We start from the raw sequence: 23,081 nt of genomic DNA on the forward strand, positions 1-23,081 counted from the left end.
GAGCAGTGGCCAAGAGCTTGCATGCTGAGACAACAATCATGAGGCAAAGAGAAACAGAGCTAACTAGGAATGTCATGGGCATTTGAAATCTCAAAGCCCACCCGCAGTGACACAGTTCCTTTAACAAGACCACACCTCCTAATCCTTCTTAAACAGTTCTACCAACTGGAGAGCAAATATTTAAATGTATGAGTCTTTGGGGATCATTCTCATTCAAACCTATGACTTGCACGCATGTGCGCACCCGCACACACACACACAAACACACACTATATATATAAAATGCAAGCCATGTGTGTTTCTGGTACATTCAGAGGTCAGAATAAAGCATTAGATGACCTTGAACTAGAGTTATTGATGGGAAGGAAAATGCGGTCCTCTGAAAGAGCAACAAGCCATCTTTTCAGCCACAGCCATTTCTTTTCAGTATTATATTTTTCTCTTTATAAATTTCCACTTCTTTCTTGGCTGGTCATTTGATGGAGAATGGATGGTTCAGTGATTAGGAATGTGTCCTGCTTTTATAGATGATCCATGTTCAGTTCCCAGCATCCACTAAGACAGTTTACAACTGCCAATAATTGCAGCTCCAGGGTCCAACACCTTTGGTCTTCTCCAGAAATGGCACTCATTTGAACATGCCCGCTTCCTACACATAATTAAAAATAATTCTTAAAAAAGATGCTGTCTGAGGGAAGGACGGTTCTTGCCCTCTGAAATGATTCATGCAAAACTGGGATTCCTGATGAAAACAGCCAAGAGAAAAGTCAATTTTACACAGGCATAACAGAAATCAGAAAGCCTAGACCCTCCTACTGAGGTTGTCAGAATTCCCTCATCATCACCAGTGGTCGTCAGAAATGCACTTTTGTTTGTAGAGAACCCCTATCCTTGATTGGTGTGGGGTTTGTTTGTTTGTTTGCTTGTTTTTTTAGAATGGGAGGCAGATCTTTCTACAAAGAATGTAAGGATACAAAGGGCATTTTCCTGGTTTCAGTGATATGTAAATAGATTCAAGGCGGCCCCTATATAAGTTCCTTGTTTAGTGTTTCACAGGGGGCTAGGGCAGTGAGCTTAAGCTCCAGATATCAAGCTAAAATTCTACATCCAATTGATTTAAACGTAGCCCAAAGAAACGTGTTTTAAGTCATTTGTGGTCTGTCTGCTTTACAATACTATACATGCGATGCTATGCTATGCTATGCTATACTATATACTATGTACTATGTACTATATACTATGTACTATATACATACTATATACTACACTATACTATGTAAACACACGGTTTCTGTCACTGATGGAAGACATCAACAGTAGGTCGGAAGTTACCTAAAACAGAGTTTTCTTAGTCACATGTCCAAATGAATACTCACCAAAGGAACTAAAATCAGAACTCAGAAGTGGCCAGCTCCTGAGTTCAAACTGGGCAGCAGTGGGCTTAGCAAATGAGCAGTATTTAGTAATGGACAGTCAAAGCCAGCTCCCAGGCAGGACTGAAGCAAGACACCGGAGCAAATATGTGGACCTTAGCATGTTTCTAGCACACTTTTCATATGGAAGGAAGCGTTAATGCTGGGTCAAGAGCAGCAATTAATGGATGTGGCTAGAAGACCCAGCAGCTATTTCACTGACTTTGAAATCCTGTTACTTATACTCGGCTACATAATTGGGCACTTATTTCGTAGCTTAGTTCCTTCACCATTAGTTTTTTACTGTCACAGCATATGCCACAATCCACTAAGAACTCAGTGGGCTGCACAAGGAATGCTTTTTGATTGATTGATGGATAGAGTCCCTTATTTACAGAGATTATCATGTAATGGAACCGCTGTCTGCTCGTTTTATGCTTGCAAATATTTTCCTAGTGTGCATTCAATCTGTTTCTCATATAGATCCAAATTCTGTATCTTATGTGTATTTTCTTGTCTCCTTCACATAATCCAAATGAACTTCTCACTCTCAGCTGCTTCCCAGCGCGGGATAATAGGCAATATAAAGTGACTCACACACTGCCTCATCTCTCTGGACTCAAAGGCAGAGAGTGAAGCATGAAAGCCACTGCTGGAGGGGAGCTGTTAAATTTAAGGTGGTTGTCAGAGCACAACTGGACACGAGGAAACAGCAGACAAGGAGTCTGGGATGAACTTCTGGCGAGCTGCAGCATCACTCTGTGACTCTGAAGGAACGGTTCAGAAATTCCCGTTAGCCGTTTGGTAAGAAAGACTCATAAACCCAATGGCTGTAGATGGAGCTGGGTGGCAGGAGGATGCTTCCTCACAGTCCCCAAAAGCTTGTTTTTCTGTCTCTTCTCCAGCCCACCTAGAAAAACAGTCGTTGATGTCACCCTCTGTGATTCAGCCCTATGGCAGGCTCCAAGACCCTCTCATTTGTGGGCAAAGAAAAGCCTTGCACTGCCCATTAAAACATAACTTGATGTATAAGCTTAAAAAAAAAAGCCGCATAATTGTAGATAGCTTTCTGATTTCTGGCAAGTTACTTCCTCTAAATGCAGATTAAATAGCAGGCCAGCAGTGAGCATCCTAACCCTGTGCTCCTGAGCGCAGGGACAAAATGGCCCTGAAAAATGGCTTCCCATGCTTCTCAGACCAGAGCTGGAAACAGACGTTGGAGGATGTATGTTCTTCGTTCTGCAAGGTGTTGATCTGGATGACTTGATTTTTTTTTTTTTCCTTCAGTCACAACTTCACATGGCCTGTTCTTGACACTGTTGGAAACAATCCGAGGCTGATTTTTTCCAAATGGGGCATTGGATCCTGGGAGTCCTGTCAGATAATTTTTTTTTTTTAATGAAAACATTTGAAACTCTTTTAGGGAGAGGGTTCTGGTGGAGTTTGCGGGTCTGAGGAAAAAGAAAACACGGGCGAGGATGTACCTATGTGAGAGAGCCTGCTGGCAGGCTTCAGAAAGGAGCAATCAGTGGGCTTTTCCTGTATCAGAACTGTAGGCTGGTTAAAAGGTGAGCCATGTAATTAGATCAAAACTGTCCTGAGGCCTAAGTTGTTGCATAATCCTTCTTTGCATGCTAGAAACTATTATCTTTCTCTTCATTTTCCATATGTAGTATCTTATCTTCCTCAGAGCAAGTCCGGGGAATCAAAGGCCTTTCAGAGTAAATGCTCCCAATCAGCAAACTAAAAGGGGAAGCGTAGCCATTCTTGGGTAACCATGGAAGACTGGCTCCCAAAATTTATTAAAGCTTCATTTTTTTTTTTTTTGTACAATATGGCACATTTACATAGAAATTACACAGACCTTCCTGCATACTTTAAATAATCTCTACATCACTTTTAATACTGAATACAGCACGTAAGTGGTTATTATACTATATTGTTTAGGTAACAGCGAGAAGAAAAAAATCTGTAATGCTCAATTCTGAGGAGTTTTGATCAATGGCTGTTTGGAGCCATGCCTACAGACTGTGGATGTGCAGGACCAATTTAATCTTTAACATTGTACCTTCTATCCACCAGGAAGAAACTAACATCTCAATTATAAGCTTTAACCCAACCTCCCTTAAGAAGCTGATTTAAGAATTGCCATACTTCCGACAGCTGACTTACACCATTCTAACCATTCCATCCAGTCTGGCTAACACATCACAGTAGGCTCAGCTTTTTCTGTAAACACACATAGCGACGACTACACACCAGCCAGTGTTTTCAGAGCTTACGTGAATTGTTTTATTCTTTAAACAATTGCACGGACAATGAACTTTTCCTTTTTTTTTTTGGATGAATTAGTAGCTAAGACTCACAACAGACAGGTGGGAAAGATAAGAGTCACACCCACCCATTTAGCACCAAATCACGTTTTTTTGTATACATGTCTAGGTCCAATCTGTGCTCGCTTTCTTAGACATACCTTTGCTTCCTCCTAATTTAACTACTCTTCTGTTAGAATTCAGAAGTTTTTCATTAATGAGCTTGACATTGTCAATTCCTTAGACTCTGCTTGAAGCCAGAAACTGTCTATAACTCATTTTTGTAGTTACTTGCCATAGTTAATACAATTCTAGCAAAAAGGTGGCAGTTCAAAGAAAACTTTATCTGACATTATATTTGATAGTGGATTTTACTTAAGAATTTTTTTGCATGTCTTTTTTTATTATTATTGATTACACTTTATTCATTTTGTACCCCCCCATAAGCCCCTCCCTCCTCCCCTCCCGATCCCACCCTTCCTCCCCTTTCTGCTTGCATGCCCCTCCCCAAGTCCACTGATAGGGGAGGTCTTCCTCTCCTTCTTTCTGATCTTAGACTATCAGTTCTCATCAGAAGTGGCTGCATTGTCATCTTCTGTGGCCTGGTAAGCTGCTCCCCCATCAAGGGGAGGTGATCAAAGAGCAGGCCAATCAGATTATGTCAGAGGCAGTCCCTCTTCCCATTACTATGTAACCCACTTGGACACTGAACTGCCATGGGCTACCTCTGTGCAGGGGTTCTAGGTTATCTCCATGAATAGTCCTTGGTTGGAGTGTGAGTCTCTGTGAAGTTTCCTGTGTTCAAATTTTCTTGTTCTGTTGCTCTCCTTGTGGAGTTCCTGTCCTCTCCAGCTCTTGCTATTTCCCACTTCTTACATAAAATTCCATTCACTCTGCCCGACAGTTGGCCATGGCTCAGCCGTTAAAGGCTAGGCTCACAACCATAAATATAAGAATTTTTTTTGCCAAAGTTTTTATTATCATCTTATTCACTGTGACACTAACACTCTTGAACCTTGCTTACAGAGTGAACGAGGCATAATACACTGTTCATTAGGACTGAATCAGGAAAAAATGTTTTATTTATTTATTTTATTAAATTTTTATTTTTTGTATATTAATTACAGTTTATTTACTTTGTATCCCAGCTCTAGCCCCACCCCTCATTCCCTCCCAATCCCACCCTCCCTCCCTCATCTCCTCCCTTCCCTTCTCTAAGTCCACTGATAGGGGTGGGTAACTTCCACAAAGGAAAAAAAAAAAAAACTATGAGCTACTGGAAAGGGCGGTAGTGGACCTGAGTACCTGGGGAGTCAGGGCGGCTGCTTAGAGGAAAAGATGGTTTAGTGGGAGTTACCCTGGTCCAGAGAGTCCAGCAGGGGCCTGGGATTCCTGCCTATATGCCTACTCTCAGTTTACCTCCGTCTCTCCCGGTCTCTTCATTCCTGGCTTGCTAGCCTTGCCCCCAAGTCCTCAAATAAACAAGACCCCTACTCCTAGATTCTTTACTGTGTTATTCTCTCTGCCTGCAATTCAGTTTTCTAGTCTTTCATTTCTCCCCCCCCCACCCAAGCTCTGATTTCAACGGAAGCACGTTCAATGAACGTATCAGAGTTCTGCGGAGACACAGAACCAATGGGATACGCCCTCCCCACCCCCGATTTATTTGAAGAAATTGGCTCAAGCCATGTGGAGGCTGGCAAGTCTGAGATCTGTAGGGCAGACTGGCAGCCAGGAGCTCAGCAGGCATGGAGCCTGCGGTATTGGATGCAACTTCCTTGAGAAACCTCAGCTTTGGCTGAGAAGGCTGATTGGACAGGCCCATTCACACCACCCCGGCGACCTCCTTTCCTTGAAGTCAGGTGACTGTAGCTGTTTTAACTACAAAATACCTTGACAACATCACTGAGATTCATGTTTGATGAAGTAACTGAGTTTTATAGCCTGGCATAAAAAAGTAACCACCATAGGCATTAATGGCTATGTGCAAACAGTTTATAGTAGCAATCATTTTACAGCTGTCAGTAATACTTCTGCCTTAGTCTTTACAGCCCAGATCTTTCCATCCTCTCCTTGTTTGGAGGGCTTCTTCATATACTTTACATATGTTCATTCAACAGTTTTTCTATCTTTTCATTTTAAAAAATCCTTTTTTGATATAGGAACACGGTCTAAAATTCTCCAGCACACAGGTCTACTTCTTCAACACACACCTGCCATAACTCCTAGGCTGACATTTTCCTGTATCTAAATGGATAGCTTCGTTTGGACTCATTATTAGTTCATTGATTTAATCCCGAGTTCATCAACAATGATTTTCAGTACTAAAGATATATAAATGCACTGTCCTATATGTCTTGACACATATATAAGGTTGGTTAAGACATCTTTATATTCTTTTTATTTCCTACATTACTATTTAGCTGACCACAGAGAAACACATTTAGTCTTCTGCTCACTTTCAAAGCCTTTTAAATTTCCCTATACTTTGTTCCCAGTGACTTTTTTTTTAATGACCAGAAAGAGGACAGTACTGTCTCCAGGCCTGCAGTATCCCTCAGACATTCTCACCTGGGTCACTTAGAAACACACCTCGGAGCGGAGCCTCAGGAATTTCAGTGCTGAGACCTGTCCATCTAGTGAAAGTCTGATCACGCCCCTTCCTAATTTGCTAGCTTCACACCATCTATAACGGTTTGTTCCAGTCCATTGCAACTTCTAAAACAAACTCTTTCTTAAGTCTAACATAAGTACAGAAAAATTGTGCTCCTTTTCCTTTTCATTGAAGCATTGTTTGCAAAATTCATACAAGCATGCAATGTGCTTTACAAAATCAAACCCACCGCCCTTTTCTCCCTTCCAACTCCCCTTCTCTTTCCCCCTTCTAACTACTTTCATGTTTCTGTTTGTTTGCTAAAGCCCATTGAGCGTCCTTGTGCATGGGTGTAGGGCCATCTATGGGATCCTAAGTAGCCTCTCGAGGGGCTGCATCTTGAAGGGACTTTTACATTCCTTATACTTTGTTGTTGCTGCTGCTGCTTTAGATTTTTAACTTTTGGTTTAATTTACTATTGTTTTAAAGAGTTATACGTAATCTGCTGATTTCATTTTCTCTTCTTTTAAAGTAATACACATTTTCTTTAGACAGTGTCTTGCTACTCTTCCGGACTGGCTTCAAACATCTGGCTTTGCTGCCTCGGCCTCTCAAGTGCTAGGGTTTTAGGCATGCACCATGAAAAACAGGGAGAAAGGGGCTGGATAGAGGGCTCAGAGGTTAAGAGCACTGGCTGCTAATCCAAAGGTCCTGAGTTTAATTCCCAGCAACCACATGGTGGCTCACAACCATCTATAATGAGATCTGGTGCCCTCTTCTGGCATGCATATGCAGGAAAAACACTGTATACATAACAAGTCTTTTTTAAAAATAGGGCGACTGTCTATTTTAGTATGTTTATCCTATATTATATATGGTTATATCCACTGTTAAGTGATTGTACACTATGCATGTCTTCCTGCTTCTGGGTTACATCACTCTCAGGAGCCCTGCAGGGACTGATGCATTAACCAAGGAACATACAGGGAAGAGACCTAGACCCCCTGCTCAGATGTAGCCTATAGGCAGCTCAGTCTCCACGTGGGTTCCCTAGTCAGGAGAGTATGTCTTTGAAATGAAATTGGTTGCCTACTCTTTGATCACCTCCCCCTGGCGGAGCAGCCTTGCTAGACCACAGAGGAAGAGGATCCAGGTAGTTCTGATGAGCCCTGATAGGTTAGGGTCAGATAGTAAGGGAGGAGGGCTTCCCTTATCATTTGCCTAGGGGACGGGGATAGGGGAGGAAAAAGGGGGAAATGTAGGACTTGGAGGAAATGAGGGAGGGGCTACCACCTGGATACAAAGTGAATAAGTTGTAAATAATATAAATAAATAAATAAATAAATAAATAGTAGGGAGAAAAAGATTACATTTGGGCCTGGAGATTGAACCCAGGGCTTTGCATTGTTATACGTGTTTTCTACCATGGTTCTACATCACAAGCCCTTGAAACAAGTAGTTTTCTGTTATGCTTTTTTTCTCATCCTAGCCTTACCCACATTCCAAATTAGTAATTTGTTTCAGTTCAGAACACTTTCTAGTTTTACTGTGGTTTCTTTGACTATGGACACAGAAGCACATTGTTTAACTTTGCAATATTCCAGTCCTTATTTATTTATTTATTTATTTATTTATTTATTTATTTATTTATTGCCATTGAACATCTTCTGTTCTTTCTTAGGTATAATACGTAGCTGGTAGATCTCCCTCCATGCTACAACACCAGGATCCATATGTCTGTGTCTCTGTTCTTGACTCCTGCATCTCCCATGCTTTTTCTCCTCCACGTCTTCTCATTCCACAATATGCTAATGAGTGTATCGTTGAGTCCAACAAGTTTTTTAATCTTCCTCTTGACTCTTTAAATTATCATATCTCCAGTTATAACTTAAATTATTTGTAAAATTCCAGTTTGGGGTGAAAGATATCCATTTAGTTGTCTATATTCTTGACTAAACCACACAGTTACTTAGGAATCTTAGTGTTACCCAAGTGTCTGTTTTTATTATCTCGCTTCCTCATTCTATTTTATTTTTCTTTTGGACGTGCTGCTTTGTAATTCTACTAGAATGCTGAGCATTTTGCATGAAAACTTTTAGCAACTGTGTGTTTCCTTTCTCTAGAGTAGATTATGCAATGATCTGGCAGACAAATAAAGTCCAAGCTAGTCAGCTCAATGTAATCAGAAACAGAGGCAATTAATTATTGCTCCAGAATTATGCCTTCTTTTAGACTATAGATGGAAAGCTCCGAATCTTTAGTGAGCTCCTTTCTCATGGTGTGATGTTGATTTTTCTCGTTTTGTGCACAATGCCGAGGTTCTAAAAACCCCACCACGCCTGTCAGTAGCTTTCTGAGAGGCTTAGTTTTCCCTTTTCATCAGCGCATGTGCAGGAGGACAGCATTGGGCACGAAAACAGAGCGAAGTGCTGGGCTTACAGTGCGCCTCTCACCAGCCATCATCTCGCTAGTTGGGTAAGGCTGGCATGCCTGTGCTGGCTTCTCTGCCACCAGAGAGGAACTTCTAATCCTACTTAACTTCTCTCAGGGCCAACAGTTGGCAGTTTTCTTAAGGAAGAAAGCAACATGGTTTGTTTTTGTTTTTGTTTTTGTTTTGTTTTTGTTTTTGGTTTTTAAGTGGATGAGTGAGAATTTCTCCTTTTGCCAGCTCTCATTTGGGTGGTCTCAGCAAGATGTCTGATGTTAGTTACAATGGAAAGTCTTTTCTTTTACTCATATACTATTTGTTCTCAAATATTCAGAGAAATTATCTCTCCTGTATTGTTCACTTCTAATGAAACTATAAATGCATACTCAAAAATTTGAACAATGGGATTCAGCCTCAGTATCTATAACTTAAATATTTTTGTGCACATTTTCTAATTTCCAGTTGTAAAAGGTAGATAAAAAGCATAATTCTCTCAATGATTTACATAGGAAAGTACGATATGATCCATGTAGCGATCATTTCGTGTTCCATCTGAGAAATAATTCGATCTTTAATGTTTGTTAACTTACTTCTATAACACTTGAGGAAAGTTGTTGAGATGAATTCTAGACTGGGGCAGACTATTGCCACATAGCTAAATTTAAAATTAGCTGGCTACTTTTCAATCCTGACTGGGAATTCTCACTAAAAAAAAAAAACAAAAAAAAAAAACCAAACAAACAAACAAAAACAAAACAAAACAAAAAACAAAAACAAGAAAAACACAAAACCTATATATGAAAGTGGAAACAGACGGATTTCTACAAATTTGAGGTCAGCTTGGTCTATGTGGAACATTTTAGGTTAGCTACACAGTGAGACGCTGGCTTAAAACGGAATAGGAAAAATATTTTTAACTTCTCAGAAAAATAAGTGTCTGTTCTTGACACAATTCAGTCTAGTGACAGTCACCTGGGATGTATTGGTCAACAGTCATCTTTATCATCATTTTCTATAAAAAGGAGAAGACAGTGCCTGTTTACCTCTTAGTGTGTGTGTGTGTGTGTGTGTGTGTGTGTGTGTGTGTGTGAGTGTGCTCAAGTTGAAGACAGTTTGGGAACAAATACAATGCAAAACAACAGGTAGGTGAGTCAGTCCCTTTGACTCAGTGTCTTATTTCAAGATTCTGAGCCTTCAACCCTGGGATCAGAGCTTGGTTATCAGCCACATCTGAGACTGTTGTTTTTTAAATCGCCAAGGGCAACCCCAAAGCTCATCCCCACTCAAACTGCACTGTGAATTCCATGCTAGACAAAGCTTCACTCTGCAACTTCCCTTTCCTCGGGACTCTTGGTGCCTGTGATTACAAGGAGATACCGTATAAGTCACCTCGTGTCTCTGCTAGCGGATTAACCAGGTTAAAATGCCTAGGCCTCTTTGCAACCCAGTTAAGACACTATACTTGGCTCCAGCTAAAACATGCAGTTCTACCGGCCTGATGAAACCTTCTCTGCCACCCCCCTCCTGACAAACAGAACAGGTAACACCACACCCCTCCCCACTCCTGTCACCTACTCTGTTTTCTTTTTCTTCTTGTCTAAGCAGGACATTGCTTATTCAAGGCTATCTTCCCCCATCCCCTGCTCCTTAGATGGTTTTGGCCTGCTTTCAACCCTCATTCTTTCTGTGACTCTGGAAGTAGTTAGTCATTTGCGCATCAGTGAGAAGAGGGATTTAGGGACTAGGAAGACCATAGACTTTCCTCTTTGGCCCTTCCTTCCTTGACAAAGTAAATCCCACTGAAAACCGGCATTAATAGAGCATGACGGCTTGAAGAATAGAGGCCTAACTGTTGACATGTCTGTTGTCAGGCTATGCATTATGCTCTGATAAAGAAAAGACACATTTCTTAAAAAGACAATCTCCATGGCATTAGGTTTATTGGTGCAGTATGAGTGTCATTGTCCTTGGCTCCCCAATCACTTAAGGACTTATCAATATTTCCATTAAAAAATCCCATCTGCTGTCACTTAAAAAGGAGCTTGCCTATGTCAGATCACTTAAACTGAAATTATAGATCAATTACTTTTAGGTTTATTATTGAACATCAGGGCTGGTTAAATTTACTGTATTGGTAGGGGTTGAATGGACTCAGTTCTAGAAGATGGCCAGCATAAAGGCAGGAGGGGAGTGTTTGAGACACGTAATTCATGTTAACTCAGATCACTGTTGCCTATGTGCATCCGTGGAGGGACACACTAATTCCTCAAGATTGCATCAGAAAGGACCCAAATAACCTTAGTTTTCTATCGAGATATGTGAGACCTAATTGCTGATCAGAGACATTTAAAAAGGGCTCAGTACCCTCTGGCCTCAGGAGATACCTGGCAATTCATAGAGTTCCCTCTGTTGGGTAATGAGCTGGGCCTGTATTATTTTATAGACAAGGATGCTGTGGTCGGCGTGCACAGGAACTCTGGCCTGAGCATCCATTCAAGCCGGTGATGTCATTTGCTGCTGCACTTCCCAGTGAGGCCAATGGAACGAACGGAATTCACATCAGTGCTTTTCCACTGAAAAGCCCATGTTTCTTCATCGAAGACTATTTTTCCTGTTAAGCTGAATGTTTTACTTTTGAGCTATTGAATTTTTTTTAATTTCGTAAATAAAAAAATAATGAATACTAAATAAATAGTAAAAATTATTTTATTGAAATAAAATTTATGCTTGCGTTTAGAAATAGAATCTTCAAACTGGGAAGCGAAGAGGATTAATGTCAGAAACTATTACTGAAGCTGAATGGTTTTTTACACATACGGCTGTAACACAAAGTCCGGTACTGTTATGTTGCGGACCTTATGACAGAATCGTTCCAAACTTGATTTCCCACATGATGTGACGCTGAGTATCTACAGAATGCTCCTTTTTTTTTTTTTTCTTCTGTACATCATACTGTTGCACACACCACCTCACACTTTCCCCCTTTTTCCTTATGGCTTCATCAGCTCATAGCATCATTTGAGGTGCAGGTGCTTCCTAAATATCCCACAAAGCATGACCCAGTCTCCAAACCAGCAGTGTCTTTGTACTCAGAGGTGACCTGGGCATCCCTACATGCCCTTGACAGGCTCTCAGGGGTCCCTAAAGGTGAACATTATTTGTGCTTTAGAGCCCTGCTCTCTCTTGTGTATATAGCATAATTGTTTTCAGTGTTGCTTTGATATTACAACAGGTGAAATCCGAAAGTGAGAGGAAAAGTCAGGTTGTTTTTTTTTTTCTGTAATTAAGAAAAATATTTAACGGTATTTATAAAAACAAATTAAAAAATGTCTCGCTTTTTTCAGAAGTGTTATGTTTTTTATTAAAAATTCAGGATGTCAAGTGATACTTATTAAATGATTCAATAAATTTCAGCTTTAAACATTTCTCAGTTTTAATTTTAATATGACAGTATGGACACATTTAATCATATAATCCTTGTAAACTCAAGCTCTTTTCAGGCTTTGGTAAGTGTGTGTGTGTGTGTGTGTGTGTGTGTGTATGCGCAGGTGCAGGCAACTGTATCTATATGTATACATGTGGAGGACATAGGTCAACACTGGGTGTCCTTCTTCCCTGGTCTCCATCTCATATTTTGGGACAGTCTTCCCCTGAGCCTGGAGTGCACCAGCTGTCTCAGAGATCCTTCTGTCTATGTCTCTGAGTGCTGGGATACAGGTGTGCTCTCTCACACTGAGTTCTTCACCTGGGTTCTGCGGATCCAAAGTCAGGTCCATGCACTTGCTTAACAAACATTCCACTGACTGAGTCATCTCCCAGCCTTCCCTGTGTGAGCTGTAGGGGCATTTCAGAACTACTAAGTACCTTCCATAACTTTTAAGAGTAGAGAGGGATTCTGAGACCCAAGTCCTACAGCCACTGGTTGATAGGGAGCCCCTTTCCTTCCTTCCTTCGTTCCTTCTTTCCTTTCTCATCCTTTTTTCTTTCTTTCTTCCTTTTGCTCCCCCTCTTCCTCCCTCCCTTCTTTTCCCATCCCTCCTTTTGTCCCTCTCCCTTTTGTTTTTCTCTTCATCACTCTCCCTTACTTCTTCTCTCCCTCTTTTTCTATTTGGTTTTCTGAGACAGAGTCTGGTTAATCTGGAACTTTCTATGTTGCTCAGGCTGGATTTTAATTCATGGTGCTTCTTCTGCCTCTCAGGTGATGTCAGTGTGTGTATGAGCTACCACGCTTGGCTAGAGGTTATGCTCTTTAAGAAGGGAGGCGAGGTCTTGCTTGGTGTGGTTCTGTTACCATCCATCATTAATCCTTCCTCTCAGTGCTGTACAGAAATGCTTGTAATTTTTCTGAACCTTGTTACTTCCTGACAGGATACATATCCTCCTCTTTATGAACTCCTCATCCTGCTCTTCCCTTGTGTCATTTGCTTCCTCAGGCACACCTCTGTGGACTACCATAGCATACCACAATCTTAAGAATACCACATATTATGTGAGTTGGCATAAGGTGACTTTGGAATCCCAAACGTGTTGTATTTAGACATTTTTCTTAATCTGTGTGCACTACAGTTTGGATCTAAGTGGTTGGTATGGCTAGTCATTATTCTTTTATCACCACATGGCACTCATTTTCTAAGCTCTGGATTCCCACTGTTTGTGTTTACCCCACTGCAAAAAAAAAAAAAATTCTATATGGCTATTTTGGCTTTGTGTAAAGTCAGAAAATAAGTCATCTCCTATTGGGTAGTAGAGCAGATAAGGTAATATGTATTTGATTCATCTTCTGTGTGTGGGTGAAGGGGTACATACATGAATGAAAGCAACCAAGAAATAAACATGTGATAACTTTTACAGACATCGGCTAAGACATTAATTCATAAAATCACGAAATCTGGCCAGGTGTAATGGTAGTATATTCCTACCATTTGATTCCAGCACTCAGAAGGTAGAGGCAGGAGAATGTCTGTGAATTTGAAGCCAACCTGGTCTATGTAGTGAGTTCCAGGTCAGCAAAAGACTACATAAGTGAGACTGTGGTACAAAACAGAAGACAAACAAAATCAATCAGCATACATCAAATAGTAGCTGGAAAGACTGTCATTCACAAGGCACAGGCAGTTCCTAAGGGGTTCTAATCAAAACAAATAGTTCTCAAAGGGCTTGGGAAAACTTTGGAGCTCAAATCCCTCTCTGCAGTAGAATTTCTTTAAATGATTTTATTGTTGCTGCTGTTTTCTTTTAAACATGTCATTTATAAAAGTGGAATTATTTTTCAAAAGGATAGTATAATATTTGAAAAATGCTATTTTCATTCTTTGATGCAATGCTGATTGAGGACATCTTACTCAGACCTCCTGTGGAGAACACTCAATCAGAATTGCCTTCAAATGTCCCCGAGTTACAAGGATGGTCAAAAGGTACAAGAAATACTGATGTTAGCTTCTTCTGAAAAGTCATTTAGGAGTTATGCATATGGATTGTTAGAATTTTAAAACCCAAAGAGAGGCCTGGAAGCCAGAGAGATGGCTCGGTGGATAAAGTGTTGCTGTGCAAGTGTGAGGACCTCAGTTCAGATGCCCGGAACCCGTTCAAGAACCAGGCATGACACACACGTGTGTAACCCCCGCTGTGTGGTAGAGATGGGTGGGTCTCTGGAGCTCACTGGCCAGCTAATGTAGCAGAATGAGGGAGGGCCAGGTTCAGTGAAGGATCCTGTCTCAAAAACCGCTTAAGAAAAGACATGGAGGTCCACCTTTCGTCTTTACATGTTCACACATGCAACACGTGTGCTTCCACATGCATACACATAGGTTGCCACACACGTCCACCCTGCCACTTGAATCCACACACTCACACATATCGGAAAATGAAGGAAGCGTTCGATCCTCGCATTCCCTCGTCCTACAATCTACAAACGGTCTATTGTAAATCAAAGCATCTCTCTGGCTTCCTTTCAACTCTATCTATTTGGAAGGCTTTGTTTACTTTTAACCCTCATGAAATAAGTTCTTGATGCACAGTTCAGTGCAGTCTTACTAAATTAAAGCCGACACACATGGTGGCTTTCCTAAAGAAAGATTCGGAAGAGTGACAATCCTTCTTGCTACCGAGACATCCCATTGGTCCGCTTTGGTGTCTCCCGCTGCTGTGGAAGAAGGCAGCATGAAAACAACCTGCTGAAATATCCAAAGTGGTGCAAAATACTTGAGTGCAGAATGCCTGTGAGCTTGAGCGTTCCTGCCCAAATCACAGAACTCCAAGTTCAGACCCATTGTCCTCAAGTTCAGCCTGCCCCATAATCCTCTTGGAGAATCTCCTTGACGTGTAAAAAATTGAATGACATATTTGAGTTCCGCCTAATTCTTTTTCTAAAACCTAATTAAAATCAATTCCCTGGCATTTTGCTGCTGTTAGAAAAGATGATGCCTTTAGTTGTTTCAGTCAGCAGCAATATGTTCAAGGGATTAAAAACAAATTTCTGAATAACATTGTAATGATTAGGGGGATCTATGATAATCTAAGCAATTATTAAGGAACAATGCTTATCCTGATTTGGTATCTTGATTATTTGTTGATGACATCTGAAAATGGAGATGTCACGAGGCAACATTGCATTGTTTAACTATGTTAATTTATTTTATTTATGTAAATTTAATGCTTCTCGGTATTTCACAAACTTGAGTGCTGGTTAATTGTCTAGCCAGTGAAGACAGAAAATTAGAAATTAAAAGAAAATGACAATATAAACACATTAAAGGTTTTCTTTAAAACCTCAGCTCCTAAGGCTAGCAAGTCCCTGTTAATTTTAATTAGACTTATTTTGATTTCAAAAATGAGAATAATTGTTAAATGTTCCTGAGAGGTTGGCTGGTTTGGGGGGTTAATGATTGTTCGCAATGAAAGCAGCCTTTACTAAGACATCAAATGCGAGTCACGATATTAAAAAGAAAAGAAAAAAGAAAGCTCCGTGGCTCAAACTTTCTTCTTGAACACGGAAAATTTTTTTTTGTATCCCAGCCAGCTGTGTTTTTAGCAATGAAAGTGCTCTCTGTCTGTCTGTCTGTCCACCTGTCTGTCTTCCTCTGCATGAAATGTGCACTTGGGTGTTGTTTCTCAAAGGCTGCCCATCATTTTTTTGGCTCTGCTGGCCGGTCAGTAGGCTCCAAGGCGCCTTACTCCCAACCCTCCAGAAACTGGGTTAAGAGCTCTACAGTGACACGTGGCTTTATGTGGGGTCTGGGTATGGACTGGGCTCCACCCACTTGCGTGGCATTTCATGACAAGCACTTCACTGGCTGCGATGCCTCCCTCTGCCGTTTGTTGTTGTTTTCGCTTGTTTGTTGGGGGATTTTCCTTCATGTATTTTACTGGTTGTTGTATGGGGTTTGGTAATGTATGAGGCAGTAAGCGTGTACTATTAGGTTCTGAGAGACTATCCTTTAAAGCTACGGATAAAAGTGGACGTGATTACCTTCACCTTGTGCTAACTCTAGTCATCACTGGGCTGTGTAGGTTAAGAGGTGTCAGTCAAAGTCTTGTGCTGTGAACTTAATAGACTGTTTGATTCTGAAATTTCGGCCTTATAATGAAGCAATGCTAAAACACAGAGGCTTAAGATATCCTCAGGTTGGTGGAAATCGCACCTCTAACATTTTGAAGAAACAACCTTACATGCAGGAGTCTTACCAGATCTTTGGTAGAAAATGATATGCCTATATGTTCTAGAACAGGCTAGATATCCTGAAAATAATCTGCCTGTGGGCTAGACCAACAACTATGGAGAAACCTGGAATGAGGATGGATGGAAGATGTTATGTTTGGTTCTGGATCCCTCATACGAAGTACAATTGTTCAAAGTCTAGAAAGGAGCCAGAAAATCCCATTGTCAATGTGTGGATAGGGATTAGGTAAACTAGAAAATCTCCAGAAAGAGAAGGGAGGGAGATAGGGGCTGCATCACTGCTGTTCTAGGTAGTCTGAACAGAGAGGCTTATGGTCAATGTGTGTACATGGCCGGGATTTCCAGAGACCTGCTTAGAAAGGCTTGGACAGAATGTCAGTGTTTTAGTTCATCTTAAGTTTGACACTCAAGTGTGGTGAGAATTTTAGAATTTTGGTTTCTTTATAAAATAGAGAAATATTAGAATATGTTTTTTTTTTAATCCCAGTTGTGAGGATATGGGGCTGCTTCAAAGAAGCTGACTATGATTTTCCTTGTGCTTTGGAGAGGGTGTGATTTTTGCCAGCTGCAGACAGTCTTTATAATTATTGTGATGTTTGAAATTCTGGGTGCTTTTTGGAGGGGTATAAAAATGGACCCCAAGAGTCAGGGCGGATTGTTGGTCAAAGTCTGTTAAATAGTCATGCACAAAGTTGGAACAACAAGAAGAAATTAGATATCCTGACAGCAAAGGTCAAACTTGCCCCAAGGAACTCAGTGTCGCTAACTAGTAGTCTAGCAGAAAGTAATCTAATAATAATGCTGTGCCCTTCCTGACCCCTGTCTTTCCCTTTCCTCTCCTTTTTTTCTCTCTTATCTAGTATTAGGGGGTTGAAAGGGTAGAAAAAAAGGGGGTGGAAGAAAGAAGAAAGCACAAAGTTGCAGAAGTCCAGTTGCATGCAAATCTTCTTCAGAGCCTTGAGCTACTAAGTGGAAGTCAGAGCACGAGGGCTGGATAAATATGCCTGGGTAGGAGAGCGCCAAAACAAGGTGTGCTTATCCCAAGTCCGACTCCCATCTACTGGTAGGGGCATTGATGGAGGCTCCTTCCCACTGCTTTGAAGCTGAGTGGTAGGGAGGACAAAATTTTAGATTTTCTTCCTTGAGCATCAAGTCTTAAAGCTCTATTTGTTTTGATATGGTCAAGTATTTAGGGTCCCTGATTTCTATTTGCCTAATATTTCTCACAGCATCATTCGTTAACATAACAAATGTTGTGAAAGTATCATTTATTGTCCCTTTCCCCCAACTTGCCAAATCTTATGTCAGGATCTGCACAATTTGTACGTAAGCTTCATAGATTTTGAGTTATGCACCTCTTTAGAAATGTTTCGGGGGAAGGGATCACTCACTTACACTTTGTTTTAGTTCATCAACAGTGTCTTATTGTCCCATTCACTAGACAGATATTACCTTTGGAGAGTCTACACTGTAGTTTGTTGAGGAGACAGAAGTCAGCATTATTTGGGGTTACTTAATTAGAAATGATGGTTACCATGCAGGGGGATCCTGTTCCTCAATCTACCAGGGACCCCGGGACTTAGCACCTTAAGAGACTTGTTTGATGGTCTTCTTTGTTCAGTATTGGCAGGCCTCTACCTTTGTCCTTTTTTTAAAGCCGATATGGAAGTATGCCTCCTTAGTGAAGTTTCCTCTTCCACATGTAGAAAGCTTTGTGTACCCACAGTGGGTACTCATGTAGCCACAGTACATTCATGTACTGTGCTATTGTCTTTGGAGGTATGTGTTTACCACTAGATGGGTACGCAGTGGGGCAGGGACTGTAGACACAGGGAGTAGTTTGCATATTCCCAGGCCGAGCACTGGATCTGGGCAGAATGATGAAGACAGACCGAAACAGTAAATGGGTCTCGGTCCACTCTGGCTGTTCTAACACACATACATAGACTTACAAAGGATAGAAATTTGTTTCTTGCCTTTCTGAAGGCTGAGCAGTTGACAAGCCAGGTGCTGACATTGACTTCTCCAGTGACTGATGAGGAGCCTCTTTCTGGCTCACAGATGGCCCTGGCTTATCTGGTTCCTCACGTGGTAGTAGGGGTGAAGTATTTCTTCAGGGACTCTTTCATAAGAGCACTAATTTTCTGCACGAGAGCTCTTCTCCCACGATGGAATCACCTACTATTCAATGCATACTGGTGTTTAGGATTGAATCATGTAAATTTGGGAGCAAACAGGCATTGAGAATCTGGCAGAATGGCAAGAACATTTGCAACTAGTATTCATGTGAAAAATCCACCCCATCACAAATGTCTCAGATTCTTGGCCAGAACAGAATTTATTCTCATTATTAGAACCAGTTCAGGAATTAGAGTTTGTTTGCACTACACATAGCTGAAAACCCTACAATGACACATGCTTTCCAGAAGGCGATTGATCCTAACATTGGTGTTGCCAACCTGAACTTCTCAAACAGAGGGGCTACTGCATTTAGAAAATTATCTGATTTTAAAAGATTGTTGTTGATGTTTTTAAATCCTGGGATTGTAACAGAAAAAACAAAACACCCTGCCTGATAGACATGGTGAAGACATGTTATGACCAATCTTTCTTCATGAACTTGTAGCAATGTAACACTGTAGACACTATAAAATTATCCAAAGGGCAATTTAGTGAGGCCTTGGTTTTGTTTTCTGAAGATGACTTGTAAGGTTGAATGGGCACAGTGACTTATTAAACATCTTCCAAGGTCCATCTGTTAAGCATCTATACAAGGTCTGTGCATCTTGTCTTCTTTAGGCTCATACAGATCCTGTGTATAGTAAGTACTAAGATTTCCATCTGCGGTGTCATCATCTTAGAGACATAGAGGCTACTCTTGTACCATTATCCTCAAACAGGCCTCACTGCTGTACTGCATTGCTGAAATGTGGGATTTAAAAGTAACGACAGCCACTTACTGTACTGTTTCCTCCCATCCTCCCATTCCCACACAAATACACAGATCACTCGAGAGAAGAGATAAATTCATGGTTCCTTGTTATAATGTATTTTGACTCAGATACACACATATCTGCCTGTGAGTAGAAGGTGCATGCGACTGTTAAGATTGGGATAATACTACCACTGGTTTGAACCCAGCACGTATTCAGAATTATATTCAATTTAATATATTTTAGGAGGTTACATTTTAATGTATTTTAGGAGGTTCAGTGTATTGAAAGTTGTCATTCTCTTCTGGCCATCTCATGTGATCACTTTTGTGCCTCTGGTTTCCCATAGCAGATGTACCACCAGCTCACTGTTTGCTTCTAGGGCTGGTAGAAGTAAAATAAGTGTATTTCTAGGATAATACTCATCTTGGGAAAACATCCGTATGAGATACCTTTCATAGACTTTGTAGCTTATGGAGTTCTTACATGATCTTTATCTAGTCTATAGGTCAGCAAATAAATGGCTCATGGGCCAAGTACTACCTGCTGTTTGTTTGCATAGGGTCTGGAAACGCACACACACAAAAATTATTCTGTTTGATAACTTAAAAGTAGGGTGATAAACAACCTAGTGTGAAAAGAGGAAATTATGTGAAATTAAAATTCCAGTGTCCATTAGGTTGTATGTAAACCCAGGCACATTTGTTTGTTTGTGTATTAGCAATGGCTTCTTGCAAGGTGCTTGTGTGTGTATCATAGCTACTTCCTGATACAATGGCCGCCATGATGGCTTGCAGTAGAGAATACTGGACCTTGAAAGCCGAAAATATTTATTATGTGTTCTTTTACAGAACACTTCACCCACCTGAAGTCCAGGCAATAAAGCAGTTTTTATGTGAGGGTCTGTGGCAACGAGAATCCAATCTGCCCACCAGATAGCTATATGAACTCCGCTGTAGGATGTGGGAGAACCGCTCTTCAGATGTTGTGCCCAAAACTGGGAGGAAAGGGAAGTAGCTGAAAAAAGAAAATGTGTAAGATTTGAAGAGCCATCCTATATCCAGACAGCCTGGAAGCGGAGAGAAGAGAAACAGATTTCAATCAGTCTGGCTTACATATGGACTCTGTAGACTTGGTATAAATAACATTAAGCAAAGGCTCCACTCACTGTTATCCTGCCCTCCTGCTGCTGCGAGAACCACACGGTACCTGAATGCTTGCTTGCTGGAAGGGCTTTCTCATTTCGCTCTTGATACTCATCAGATTTACATACCCGAGAAAATACCAAATCAACATCTCTTTTTGTCACTTCCTTTGCAGTCCCCCCCCCCCCCCCCCCCCCACACACAAGTTAAGTCCTCTGCAAGGAAACAAGGACTTGACTCCTCGATTACCTGGTGTTTTTCTTTGCCTCCTTAAAGAAACAGCCTCTACTCGAAAGGCGTTCTGGCCAAGAGGATGCTACCTGAGTGCACTGTGGTCGGCTTTCTGAGTGGCATTTCCCACCCACCAGTCATTATGAAAATACACTTGGCTGCTAATTTCCTGGACGCCTCTCGAGTGCTCCTACTTCAAGGTCATCTCAAAGGAGAGTTTAAAGAGCACACTCACCCCTCCCTTCACTTGTAAAATATGTATATTTACAAGAACATGCATAAATGGTCACCAGGGAAGGTAAGCTATCAGAGAGTTGGGAGACGTCTTTCCTCAGACAGTTCACACATCACTGAAGCAGATAAAATTGGTTTTGTACCTAGCCTCCGAATACACTGTTAAGGACTCTGAAAATTGATCTATACCACTACAATAAAACTCAGCGCATTCTTTCATAAATATCTCACAGCGGCATCAATGGCTGCTGTTCCTGCCTGGATCCCAGGGACGATGCTCCAGCAGGCAGGCCATCCTGTAGCTCAGGGCCTCCCTGTGCACATGGCTGTCATCAGCAGCTGCATCAAAACTTAATTAAAGCATTAGCCCGAGTGCAGTACAATGTAAGCCAAGCCTCAGTTTACAGTATTAAAGTCACCTGTCTGAGTGCCCATGGAATATTAGATTAAATCTGTTTAATTTTAGTTCTGGTAACGATGGCCTCTGAGACCTGCAAGTTGTCACTTCCTGAACATTTCATGCAGTCCTCTTGTGCTGCTTCTCATGGCTCTGAGCGCCACATGTGTTACCCTCGGGCTTTGTAAGTCACTGAAAGCCAGCAGGACCAAAGGGCTTCCTTTGTTCTGTCTTCCAGTGCTAATGTCATTTGAAAAGTCACTGTAGCTTTGTATCTGAAGTTTCACATAAAGACCTCGCTTGGAAGCCATATGTAGACCATATGGGGGGAGGGAGGAACCTAAGGTCAGCTCTTAAACACTGTCTCTGAGTAGCTATTGGGTGAATTTGATTGGACAACTTAGGGAAGACGGTGTCCCAGGGGGAAAAATGTGAGTCAGTCTCCAAGTGATCATATATGGCCTCAAGACTGAAACAGAAGCTTGCCACATACCAGGTGTTTAGTAAGATTTAACAGTGAGGGATAATGAGCAATGACCACAGAGGCAGGAGACTGCTTTATGGCTCACCGTAGCTGTACACCTGACAGTTAAGACAAGGAGCTTAACCTTAGTTTAACTCACAGTTACAGAAGGACTACAATAGAGGAAAACTGCTTCCCCCAAAATCTAGGCAGGCTTGTTTGTATAATCAATATGAGAGTATGAATTGCAATTTTGCGTGACATGTGTTACTGTATACTACTCTTTCAGAAACAGCTAGCTGGGCTGGAGGGACGGCTCAGCCTTTAAAGGCTAGGCTTACAGCGAAAAATAGAAGAAATGGCTAGCTACTCATTGATGCCTATATCAAGTGTTAAGAAGTATCCATGGTAGTATGACACAAAAGAGAGATGATTAATAATTAAATATATTTGAAGATATCCATGTAAAAATTTTAATAAAGTGTACCAATGATATAATTTTGTTAAAATAAGTGAAGCAGTCTAAAACCTGACAGTGATTTTACAATTCCTCAAGCATGTGATTTTTTTGGCACATTCCTCGTTTGATCAGGAGCTGGGCTGACTGATTTCAAAGTCTTTTTCCAGGACTCTGACTCAGTGACATAGACTCCAGTGACTTGAGGGAACTTAAAATCCTCAGTGCTTGAATGTGTATCCATGTGTTCCTATACATCTCACTCGTATCTTATTTCTGTGTAAAATATTAACTATCTGCTTACAGGGCTCCTAAGAGCTCTTGACTGGGGTCCGAAGAAAAGGGGTACCAACAAAATACAAAATCAGCGATGGGGTTTTGTATCGCTCTTTACTTTGCACGATCAGACTTTTAAGCCCATTGGAAGCTGCTAAGGGAGAGGAAGGCCATTCTTCCTCCCTTCTGTTTCTGTGGTTGGGAGACTTACAGACAAGAAGAGCACCTAGCACTGGGGGCATCAGCTATGTGAGGGGATGGGCACTGACCTCTCAGGCCACACACACAGAGCTCACTGATGGTCGCAACTCATGGAGGTTTTACAGACCCTTTGGCATCTGAGGGCCTGAGAGGAGCTAATGAGCAGATGTTAAAATCCCGACTACTGCCAAAGGCAGTGACAAACATCTCCTGGGAGAGGGGGGCAGGATGAGCTGAAATTCCTACAGTGAAGGAGGGCGTTGGCTTTGTGCTCCTACCCGTGAGCTCCTCGCCGCTTTCCCTCACCTCTTCTGCAGAACC

The sequence above is a fragment of the Psammomys obesus genome, unplaced genomic scaffold, assembly GCF_907164565.1.
Source record: "Psammomys obesus unplaced genomic scaffold, mPsaObe1.curated_primary_1811, whole genome shotgun sequence".
NCBI classification, from domain to species: Eukaryota; Metazoa; Chordata; class Mammalia; order Rodentia; family Muridae; genus Psammomys; species Psammomys obesus.